The 8,856-nt window shown below is 40.8% G+C and overlaps 1 long non-coding RNA gene across 11 annotated transcripts; it reads left to right on the top strand.

Moving 5' to 3' along the window:
* Positions 1–836: 836 nt before the first annotated feature.
* Positions 837–6,034, top strand: LOC125538550 (uncharacterized). 11 transcript variants are annotated; one of them, XR_015616876.1, is made up of 6 exons: positions 840–1,419; positions 1,692–1,758; positions 2,318–2,745; positions 2,931–3,014; positions 3,496–5,162; positions 5,549–6,034. It is a non-coding gene; the product is annotated as an uncharacterized LOC125538550 (long non-coding RNA). The 11 variants fall into 11 exon arrangements; XR_007296408.2 differs by having other exon boundaries at positions 2,318–3,014; positions 3,532–3,594; positions 4,140–5,162; XR_007296407.2 differs by having other exon boundaries at positions 2,318–3,014; positions 3,496–3,594; positions 4,140–5,162.
* The last annotated feature ends 2,822 nt before the right edge of the window (positions 6,035–8,856 follow it).

Below are 8,856 nucleotides of genomic sequence, written 5' to 3'. Positions count from 1 at the left end.
TTCCCAATGACTGGTGGCCTTGTCTCGTGTCTGTATTGGCTGGCTAAGCAGCGCCCGGGTGAAAGAGAATTTGGGGCTGTTTGGATTGCCACCAACGCCGACCCTACCAAAAAGTTGGCTCGCCCGTGAGAATTGGAAGCTGTTTGGACTATCATCGAAACATTGGCTCGCCCACGCTGCCCGGAACGACTCCATGTTATTTTTGCCAACGCATGGGCGCGCGGAGGACGCCGAAATCGGTCGCCAAAAAATTGGCGAGCGCACCTCTCGCCCGCTTAGTACGTGGATCCCGTGCTTTGTTTGTTAAGTGAATAGTCAACGGATTAATCAGATGCGGAAATGAATGATACGTACGCGTATTTTCTTTTGACGTGAAATTAGGAAGTGATTGTTTGAATCGGTTACTCCCGTCAATCTTTTACTGCTACCGGTTGTCTTCTAAGCAAAATTAATGGTTTCAGTTTCCGTAAAAGCAGCCGTGAGCTTCGTCTAGTTCAAAAGTTATACTACATGTTTTTTTTGTGTATATACGGGACGCCCGTATGTATTTACTCTTACATGAGAATTTTGGTCTTTTCTTGATAATTGCTAATTTCGTTTTTTCGCATGTTATAGTTAGTTATATTTTCATATTAAAAATATAATGTTTTATTTTTATTTTTTATTGCCTCAACATTACTACTAAATTAAAATCAAACCAAGCATCAATCAATCCAAATTGCCAAACCAAATGGAGAACTTGATAAATTTTTGAGAGGTACAATGGCTACAATCCAAACAATAACAACTTGTCAATTTTTTGGTCATGCCCTCACTTTGGTCATGCCAAAATTTTGGTTGGGCAAGTTGGGGCACAAACCAAACAGCCCCTTTGTCCCATCCGCGCGCCGCGCCCGCACCCAACGCAACCCAATCCCCTCGTCCTGCCTGCACGCCGTGCACACTCCGGTCACCTCATCCCGCACGAACTCTAGGAGAGAGAGAGATATGAAGATGAGAGGGAGAGAAAGGGGAGAGGAGAGGAGAGGGAGGTCCGGCAGCGGACGGGAGAGGGTGACCGGCCGGCGTCGGCCTACACCGGCGAGGCGTCGGCCTGCGCCCCGCCTCCTCGCTGCTCCATTTACTCCACCTATTTCTCTTCGGCTGCCGGCCTCCCAGCCGCCCCCACCCCCGCACCTCACAACGGCATTTCCTGAGGAGCAGCCCGAGCGAGGCCAACAGGCGGAAGGAGCGGATCATGGCCTCGCACGCTGGCTCGTCATCTGCTTTGGCACCTTTCGGATCCGCGCTGCTGCGTGCGATGGTTCTAAATCAGTGCAGGTCGTCGCCGCGGGATAGTAGGGCCGGCGGATTCTTCGCATCGGGGGCTGGCTGGCAAGGGAGGGTCAGGAGGCCGGCATGACTTGCTAACGAGTAGAGGTCGGCCGCGCTCTCGCTTTGACCACTTTGCTCTCTTTCTTCTCGTTGTGTTGCGCTCTCTCTCTCTCTCTCTCTCTCTCTCTCTCTCTCTCTCTTCGATTGGATTGCCTCTCCTTCACCGGTGGTGTGCTCTTGTCGGCTACAATGCCGTCCATACTCTGGACGGGACTGTTGGTTGAGATTCGTTCTCCTTTCCTGATCTTGCCGTGTACCCTTATTTTTGCTATGCCCTGCTGATTTCGTGTTCTTCCTTCTGTCCGCGTCGTGCGCAGGTTGATTATCTTGCCATCCTCTCCTGCGTCCACTGTCGCGCCGTTCTGCCTTCGGCGATTAATTGAGGTGACACCACGCTCCATTTTCTTTTCTGCAAGATGTTTGATGAAATGCATATTTGTTAACCTTGTTTTGCGTTCAGTTCATTTTGCTTGTTGTTCATCCTTGCCTTATCGTCCGTCTTTCCTCCTTTTCTAGCCTACTTCTCCTTTCCAGGTCGGGTAAATGGACTGTTCTTTTGCTTGTATGTGGATGACTATTCTTTTACCTCTGTGCACCGATCCACGTCATGCGTGTGCTTTGACTACTTCATCTCCGTTTATTTAGCTGGTTCTAGGATCTCCTTTGTTGCTGCATCTTGATCTCCTGCTTTGCTGTAACTATGTTCTGCTGCTTGATGTTTGCTTCCTTTCTTTCTAGCTACATGCTTATTCTTTCTAGCCACATGCATGTTTTCCTTTTGCTGTGGGAAATAGTTCAGTTATATTTATCAGTAGCATCTCTATGTTTATAGATACATACTAGGAACGTGCTTCTTTAGTGTGGCCTTCTCTTTTTTATGCAAGAAGTGTGCCTTCTCTAATCTGACAATCATCTTATTTGTTGTTCTAAATAATTACTGCAGGATGGAGCAGCAGGCATAGATGAAATCTACTGCCAATTTCTATTGGTTGCGGCATCTTCCGCTGAGTAACTCTACAAAACAGCCTGCTAGCATTGATTCTTGCAATAAAAAAATAAGTCTGGCATCATTCATGAAAAGCTTATAGACTTAGATAATTTCTTAATCCTGCACTGGTTCTCACCAGTGAGATTGTAGATGTGGTATTTTGAGAATACTAGTGTAATTCACTGGTCCAAAAGCTCCATTTCTTAATGTGTTTTTGCAGAATGCTACCAGTAATGTTTTTCTTTTCCTTAATGTACAAACATATCTATTAGATATGATTTTGGATCTGAACTTTTCCCTGTCTGCAGCTCACATTGTGGTATGGTCATGGTACAGCAAAAGGAAAAGATGTTTAAACTTTTTTTGGGCGTCATACATGAAAAGTACCTTTATTTCCATCGAGCTTAATTACTAAGAAAATGTTACCACTATGTCCTTACTAATAAACCTAAATGTTCTGAAAGTTCGGTCTCTTGCTCTCTTTGCTTATGAATCGGACACTTTCCCTTTCTTTAGTCCTTACACGGTTCCACCTCGCTTTGACTTCATACTTTGATGGTGTTTGTAGGTATGAAGAGTGGTCATAATGTTACTTAAAGGAGGCCTCAACTTGCACCAAATACATGGGCATGTGCAACAGCAACTTATGTAGGTGAGTAGGTATTTATGCTTAGTTTTGACTTGAGTACAAAAAAGAGCTTGCTGACATATACAAGAGAATAGGCTACCCATTCTTGAATTGAATCAGATTGGTAGACTAAACCACGGCGGTGTACTCTTTGCTGCTGAGTTATTACAATCCAACTGAAAATAAGGGGAAAACAAACATGATCTTGCCATTTAAATTATCTCATATTTGTGGAGAAAAGTTGCATAGTTAGCTATTGCAAAATACTGTCGACCCAGTTTTTGTTCAATAGACGTCCCTTCTTTGAATGTAGCTTGAACCTGCGCAAGGGCATGGTAGCATGCTCATTCTATTTTTTTTTACTAAGGTGGTTACACTTTCCTACTTTTTTCTGAAAGAGAGTCAATTTAGTCATGAGCTATAGCGGCGTTTCTGTTTACTGAATTTCGTTTTGCAGTTCCCTTCTCTTGAATGTTTATTCAAATGTGCCTAATGTTTTTTTTAGGTTTCTAAAATCTAATAAATGCTGCTCTCAAATCAGTTAGGAGGCTGAAGGTAGTAGCTTACTGAACTCTCATTTCCGGAAAAATCTGGAGATGTCTTGGTACGGAGTTTCATGATCAACTTGCTCCGGCATAGTTAGTCTTTCTAGACTAATTGTTTGTCAGTATCTATTCTATACATGTGTTTGATTGGTTGTGCAAACATGCATGCATTGTTCTGTGTGGAAATTGCTTTATCCGGTCTGTTCTATAGCAATGTTTCCAGTGGCTGTTTAACACATATATTTAGATAGTTGCATACGCATGCTTGGTTCTGCCAGAAAATTATCTTCCCTGATATGTTTTCAGATGCTATTTGGTATACATGTTTGTCTTTGTCATCTTTATGTTGAGTTGTGGGTTCCAAAGATATTTATGATGATTGTTTGCATGGTGGGTCATGTCAGCGATGTGCGTTGCATATTCATGATTCAAACTCTTTGTTGGGTATATATCTATATGAAGTTGTTTTTGAATGGCCCATGATTCGTTTTTTATTAGTATTTTAGTTTAAGCATTTCTCCAGAGAATCTTGATATCCAGCTGTATATATATCCAGTCATGTTTTTTTACTCTGACCGATTTCTTTTTTTGTTTTGTTTTACAGTTTGTACAATCTCTAAAGATGGTGCTCCATTGTTCTGTTAATCAAGATTTGTTCCCTCCTTTCTTACTAGCTGATACATGATGACCGTTTGCATGGGGGGTTATGTTAACTATATTCTATTCATGATTCAAACTGTCTGTTGGGTAATTTAGTTTAGACATCGTGTCCTGAGAATCTTGATATCTAGCTGTATCGGTATAGTATAGTTTGTGATTTTTCCCTCTGAATTTATATATCCACTCAGGTTGGGATAGGTTATGAGTATTCTTAGTGTGGAAACAGCGGCAGTGCTGCACTTTCATCAGATGATGATATGCCAACCTTGCGCCATTTGGCTCTATGTTACCCGAATAAGATAACAAAATACACATGCTCAAGTATATATTTTTAATACCCCCTGATGATGCCTCATTTCTTCAGAATTTGAGGCTGTTCTTGATATGCCAGGTAGGTCCGGCTATCGAGTCAACAATTATATTTTGTAGTGTGTGATGATACATTAATAGTCACACTTGAATGTGTTACCTAAACCTGTCTTGCTTTTGTATTTCATCCTCCTTTGAACCATCCAATGACTTGTTCACTACAAATGATAAGTGTGAGGTGTACAGAAACCTGCACCTTATATTCTTGTCTTGCTTTTGTATTATATCCCCCTTTGAACCATCCGATGACTTGTGCACTACAAACGAGAAGTGTGAGGTGTACAGAAACCTGCACTTCATATTTCTTACATTCCTGTTTTATTTAATGTCTGAGCCTCTTTATATTGCTTACATATGTGATTTATCTAATCTCTGAGCAAGTGTGACTGTTTATAATTGGGTTAATAAGCCCAGTTGTTTGAAGAAGCAATTTGCATTCCATATTTTAGGATTGTACTAATTCTTCTATCCGTTTTTGATTTGCCCCTGCCATTGTAGAATTATGAGTGGGTTGACTTTTCTTGACGTGTATTTTATACAACGAGCAACTACCTTGTGCCGTCTTCCAGCCACCAACAACCCCATGACCCTGCATCAGGTCAGAAAAATATTCAATAATTATTTCTTATGCACGGTCATTGGATTGTTGGCTTCAGACATACTGTACTGTTGGGCTTCAAGCGTACTTCAGTTCTAAACTTATCCCTTTTCCCTTCATTTTTCTAAGACTGTACTGTTGGGCATTAAGTAGGAGTAGTTACTTATACTAAGGAGCAGATATGTATGACATGTTAATTTCACTTATTTTTGGAACGAAGATCTCACTTCATTTATATTAGTCCTTGACGTCTGTGTTCTTTATTGTGCAAAATTGTTCCTTTCTGGGTAGATGAAAGCCCAGATTCCACCAAAGGAAGATTTAGTAGGCTTTCTGTTACATGTTGTTAAAAGTAAATGAATCGAATTCTTTCTGTTTTGGTTCAGGACAAATTTGATTTTGGGAAGACAAAGGTCTGACAAGGATGATAATGGGATACCAGATTACAACGACGGAGGCTCGGACATGGATCTGCTCATGCTCTCAGCGGGAATACTGGATGTTCTCGAAGCTTTTCCATACACACGTGCTACTTTTGGCACTTGCGTGGGCTCCAGTTTGTGTCAATGCAATTTGCATCTGTCAGCGGATTATGGCGAGCTTGGTTATTGGCCTACAGGAATGTTTGTGTATGGATGTCACAAAATTGTTATGCAGAAAATAAGAGTGTAGTACATTTCAGAGATACAAGTATCTTGTTCAGTTTAGTCAGAGCACATGCAAACAAGTAGTTCCCTAGGGTGGAGGCCTTCCACTTGCTTTTGCTAGCTATATGAAATAGACTGAACCTGAACCTAACTACGATTGGATGTCTAAGCTGAATTGTTGCATCCTTAGACATGGAATTATGGATCAATTTTAGCTCTCAAGAACTGCATACTTATGGTCCTATGTAATCCCAATTTATTCAGGCAAGCATCCCAAAAGTTCACTAATGAACAAAGCAACGTCACACAGAATCTAAGTTTTAGGCCAGGTTACTGTAATGTATTTTTAAGAGAAAATTCCTTATATAACACTATCTTAAATTTCGTTTCCTTATTTGACACTGAATTTTTTTTCTTCCTTATCTAACAACGAATCTAAATTTTATGCCTTTTATGGCACTTTTGTCCATTTTAAGTTGTAATGACACCTGAAAAGACCATTTTACCCCTCATGTGCTATGTGTGTGTGGGACACAAACACACGCACGTACGTGCACACATAGTCAGCAGCACACACACCTTGCAACACAAACGTACGCAACAGCACGCCCACAGCACCACACACAGCGTACACACGCAGTCACAGGAACGCACTAGCTAGCTACATACTCGGCCAGCACCAACGCATGACCCGACCACCACGTCCAGCAACTTAACTCACGCATGCACTAACTAACTTGCAGTCTATCCGTGCACTAACTCACGCATGCACCAGCTAATTTCCTAGCCTGCTGCATGCATGTCCAGTTCGCTCCGGCCTCGCGCACAAATACAACCGACTTTCCACGAATCAAGTCAATGATTATCCTAACACAGCAGTAGCACACACGACGCACACAGGAAACATTCCACATGAGGATAAAATAGTCTTTTCAGATGTCATTTAAACTCAAAATAGGCAAAAGTGTTATAAAAGACATAAAATTTAGGCGCATTGTTAGATAGGGAAAAAATTATTTGTCGATGTTAAATAGGGCATAAAATTTAGATACGGTGTTAAATAAGGAATTCTCTCTATTTTTAAAGATGTACATTAGAGAAATTGTTCAGCCAACAATCCAATTAAATTTACATGTCATTAGGCTTCCCCGTAAATTCTAAAATGTCTTAGGCTTCCCTGTAAATTCTGCAAATTTATGGCATGGCATTAAAACCTACAGGGTGCTCCACCGATGATGAAAATACCTCACAGGATGATGTTGGATATTATTCTACAAACTTTGGGCCTACCGGTGGCTGAGTATCGAAGCAAAATGTGACAGTGGCATGATGTGGATGACTATAATTTCCATACACCAACATTATCTTTTGGAGATAAAATAGCCGTATGGCTATTACCTGAGACCATGTCAGAAGATCCTGCTGCTATGGAAGCAAAATGATTCATGAAATCTGCGGTGAAAACAGAGATAAGATACTACAATTACAGCAGCATTGAGAAATCAAGGACGCGAAATGAGTCTGAAAAATGCTATGGGCTAATTCGTTCTAGCTAGGTACATGCATGACTTCTCTTATGTATATGCAATGTAACAATGTGGATAACTAGAACTGTTGTGATGCTGCTCTATTATAAGTAGAAATAACTCGTGGTTATCTTTTCTTTTGTTTACACGCGATGTGTGGTAGAAGCTGTACTCACAGGAAGACTATCGTGTTGTGTATAAACCACGTTCTACGATTCACTTTTGTTATGCATATTTACTTTCCAGTTTTAGGACTGAAATCCATCCATTGTAATGAATTTGGTTGTATGGGCATTACCTATTTGACTTAGGCTTGCTTCATCACATATAGACTGCTTTTCTTTTCCCCACTGCTTGTATGACCTAAAACTATCATGTATATGAGGCAAGTTATTAGCAATGTTTCACATTTTCTTACTTGCAATACCGTGTTTGCCTATTCAGGTGTTCCAAGACCCAAATCATCAGAAAAACAACACATACACCATTTTTTTTCTTTTGAACTTTGGTCACCCTTATACAAGCCCCCGTCCATTTTGCTTATATAGTGGTTAGAATAGTAAACATATGTGCTTGCTCAATACTAATAAATGGAATATTTTCAAAGCACGTATGGTGTGGGTCTGTTCGCAATTTGGCGCAACGGGAGATTACTGAAAAATACACATTTTTTCAACATGACATGGTCTTGAAATGGGACTCTACTACCAAATTAAAATGTGTAGGTATATCTCATTGTAGATGACAAGTCTCTATTTTTTATTAAAGGGGGTTAAATTTGTTATCATATATATTTGCCCGCTAATAAAACAACTAAAACATGGAATTTCTTTTCATGCTGAACATGAATTCAATGGGTCTCTGTGCCATTTGTTGCCCAGCCGACGAACCGAGAAAGAAAGGAGAGGGATAGACAGTCTTTGCTCGCTCCTCCCCCTGCCGCTTCTTATTCAGCTCCTCATGGGCCACAGGCATAGCTCTACGTGGGTTGGGCTAAATAACATATGGGCAATCCTAATACCTCCTGATCCCTATATCTCCGTATATGCACAAGAAAGGCATGTTTTTTTTCTTAGGTTTCTTATATTTTCCCCCTCTTTTTTGCAGGAAAACTATGCATGGCCAGGTTTCTCATCATGATAACCATGTTTCCGAACTTGCTAAAAAAATACAACCATGCCAACTTTACTCTCTCATCATAGTGCCCATATTTTCAAACTGAGTATATTCATATTATGCAAAGTTTCCCTTTTCCCAGACTATTATTTAACAACGTAATAAACATGTTTAAAAAATAGCATGCTTTAGTTGAAGGTTCTTGCAGCATGCAACTATTTTCATCGACACCATGTCTTCAGCAGGTCTTTGCGCCATTTGGCGCAACGGGTCAACTAGTAGTTCCTTATAGTCAAGCGGACCCACGCTACTACTTGTTCCAAAGACATGCACACCATCGAAATAGTCCATCTATGGCCCTGTTTGATTCAGCTGTGGATTTCTAAAAGTAGCTGTGAAAAATCT

The sequence above is a fragment of the Triticum urartu genome, chromosome 2A (genome assembly GCF_056163025.1).
Source record: "Triticum urartu cultivar PI428250 chromosome 2A, HENAU_Tu73, whole genome shotgun sequence".
Lineage (NCBI taxonomy): Eukaryota > Viridiplantae > Streptophyta > Magnoliopsida > Poales > Poaceae > Triticum > Triticum urartu.
The sequence above is the reverse complement of the archived record's forward strand: the minus strand, read 5'-3'. Positions and strand labels throughout refer to the sequence as shown.